Here is a 3,336-nt window from a genome sequence, read left to right as displayed (position 1 = left end):
CTCAGCACCACCCTCAGAGGTAACACTCTCACCCTCAGTTAACCCTCTCACCAACCTCAGAGTTAACCCTCTCACCCTCAGAGGTAACCCTCACACCCTCAGTTAACCCTCACACCCTCAGAGTTAACCCTCTCACTCTCAGAGTTAACCCTCTCACCCTCAGAGTTAACCCTCTCACCCTCAGAGTTAACCCTCTCACACCCTCAGAGGTAACCCATCTCACCCTCAGAGTTAACCCTCTCACACCCTCAGAGTTAACCCGCTCACCCTCAGAGTTAACCCTCTCACACCCTCAGAGTTAACCCTCTCTCACCCTCAGAGTTAACCCTCTCACACCCTCAGAGTTAACCCTCTCACCACCCTCAGACCACCCTCAGAGTTAACCCTCTCACCCTCAGTTAACCCTCAGACCACCCTCAGATTTAACCCTCACACCCTCAGAGTTAACCCTCTCACACCCTCAGAGTTAACCCTCTCAGCACCACCCCCAGAGTTAACCCTCTCACCACCCTCGGAGTTAACCCTCTCAGCACCCTCAGAGTTAACCCTCTCACCACCCTCAGAGTTAACCCTCTCAAAGGTCAAGTGGTCAGAAAGTTAGCCCCCTCAACGCCTTGACAATCTGACTGATAACCTAGTCACAGCAAGGCCGGCCCAGTGAAGTCGAAATAGCAGACACAGTCCCGATGTTCAGAGATGCTGCCCCAGTTATGCCACCTGTCTGGAGTTCTCCAGTGGCGGAGTATATGTGGCGTAGGTCAGGCCACGCAGATTAGGACGGGCCCAGATCCCAGCTCAGCGGGTGATGGTACTGAGGGACACAGGCTGCACTGCAGAGTTCAGCTGGTGGGGTCAGGGTTCAGCCCCCTTGCCCTGTGGTTCTTGGTGGGGGGACTAGATTGGATTGGATTGGGTGCTGATGGACCCAACAACAAGTCCCATCGGTGTCCAGGGAGGATGTCAGCCGGGGTTTTTGGGGGGCGGGGGGGGGGGTGCAGGGTGGGTAAAGACCAGGAGGACTTGCAAGTCTTGACCTCATGGGAATCCAGCACCTTCAGGAACACAAGAGCAAGGGGAGAAAAACGCAAAGGGAAAATTGGTGGCGGAAGTGTGTTTAGGATGACAGTGACCCAGATATTACCGGCGTGTGCCTCACACCGCTGTCATCACCGCGCCTACTCAGTGACAGAATGAGTATCTTTCCATTGCCATCAATAGATATGTTGATCTGTTATCATTTGAAGATTGAACCCGTGTCAGAGCCCGAGAGACAGATGGATGCACATATCGCAGCTCTGTCAACGTACAGCAGCACTGGCCAGAGCAGGGCGCAAATCGACACTCAAATCCAGCATCGCATCTGGGCCGTGTGATGAGGGGAGACCAAGGGAGGCAGTAACGCTGCAAGGAGAGTGCTCGCAGTCCCACGCAGGCCAGGGCCCAGTGTCTCCAGACAGCCTGTTTCCGAGCATGTCTGTCACACTCCCGGCACAGACAATTAAATCCCACACACTCTCCCACTCATTCAAGCGCTTCACAACGAACGCCAGTATTCTCTGTCACCACTCCCTCCGTCAATGCTGTCTCTCTCCCTCCCTCCGTCAATGCTGTCTCTCTCCCTCCCTCCGTCAATGCTGTCACTCTCCCTCCCTCCCTCCGTCAATGCTGTCTCTCTCCCTCCGTCAATGCTGTCACTCTCCCTCCCTCCCTCCGTCAATGCTGTCACTCTCCCTCCCTCCGCCAATGCTGTCTCCCTCCCTCCCTCCCTCCGTCAATGCTGTCACTCTCCCTCCCTCAGTCAATGCTGTTTCCCTCCCTCCCTCCGTCAATGCTGTCTCCCTCCCTCCCACCCTCCGTCAATGCTGTCACTCTCCCTCCCTCCGTCAATGCTGTCACTCTCCCTCCCTCAGTCAATGCTGTCTCCCTCCCTCCCTCCCTCCGTCAATGCTGTCTCCCTCCCTCCCTCCGTCAATGCTGTCTCCCTCCCTCCCTCTGTCAATGCTGTCACTCTCCCTCCCTCCCTCCATCAATGCTGTCACTCTCCCTCCCTCCCTCCGTCAATGCTGTCAATCTCCCTCCCTCAGTTAATGCTGTCACTCTCCCTCCCTCCCTCCGTCAACGCTGTCTCCCTCCCTCCGTCCGTCAATGCTGTCACCCTCCCTCCCTCCGTCAATGCTGTCACTCTCCCTCCCTCCCTCCGCCAATGCTGTCACTCTCCCTCCCTCCCTCAGTCAATGCTGTCACTCTCCCTCCCTCCCTCCGTCAATGCTGTCACTCTCCCTCCCTCCCTCCGTCAATGCTGTCACTCTCCCTCCCTCCCTCCGTCAATGCTGTCACTCTCCCTCCCTCCCTCAGTCAATGCTGTCACTCTCCCTCCCTCCCTCCGTCAATGCTGTCACTCTCCCTCCCTCCCTCCGTCAATGCTGTCTCTCTCCCTCCCTCCATCAATGCTGTCACTCTCCCTCCCTCCATCAATGCTGTCACTCTCCCTCCCTCCATCAATGCTGTCACTCTCCCTCCCTCCCTCCGTCAATGCTGTCTCTCTCCCTCCCTCCGTCAATGCTGTCACTCTCCCTCCCTCCCTCTGTCAATGCTGTCACTCTCCCTCCCTCCGTCAATGCTGTCACTCTCCCTCCCTCCCTCAATGCTGTCACTCTCCCTCCCTCCCTCCGTCAATGCTGTCACTCTCCCTCCCTCTCTCCGTCAATGCTGTCACTCTCCCTCCCTCCCTCCGTCAATGCTGTCACTCTCCCTCCCTCCCTCAATGCTGTTACCCTCACTCACTTAATGCTGACACCCCTGGCCTTGCCCTGTGAATGCCCCTCGAACCCCTCTCAGCCCAGTGAATGCCCCTCCCCGGCGCAGTGACTGCCCCCCCACCCCCCGCCCTGTGAATGTCCCTACCCCCCACCCCCGGCCCAGAATGCCCCTCCCCCCCCACTGTGAATGTCCCCCCAGAGAATGAGGCCCCCATTGACATTGATCTGTGCCAGGCCCCTATGGTGCAAGTACCTGGGGGGGGGGGGGCGGATCGGAGTGAGTATGACCGAGGCTCCAACCAGCTCTGCCCTACAGTACTGAGCGGGGTCCTGCTTACCTCACAGGATCCCATTTCCTTAATGGCCCATCGCCTGAAACAGGCGGGGCTTTGGATGCCCGGTGGAGGGACCCTTTCTAAATGGCGGCAGAGGCATCGGCGAGGGTAACAGGGTAGGGTGGCTCCGACCCCATGTGACCCCGTTACCGCCCCATTAACACCAGGCGAAGGTGTGACGTGCAGTGCTGGGGCAATCACACATCCAGACACAAATACAGACTCAGAGGCCACAACACCAG

Source organism: Pristiophorus japonicus, chromosome 9 (assembly GCF_044704955.1).
Source record: "Pristiophorus japonicus isolate sPriJap1 chromosome 9, sPriJap1.hap1, whole genome shotgun sequence".
Classification (NCBI taxonomy): domain Eukaryota; kingdom Metazoa; phylum Chordata; class Chondrichthyes; family Pristiophoridae; genus Pristiophorus; species Pristiophorus japonicus.
The sequence above is the reverse complement of the archived record's forward strand: the minus strand, read 5'-3'. Positions refer to the sequence as shown.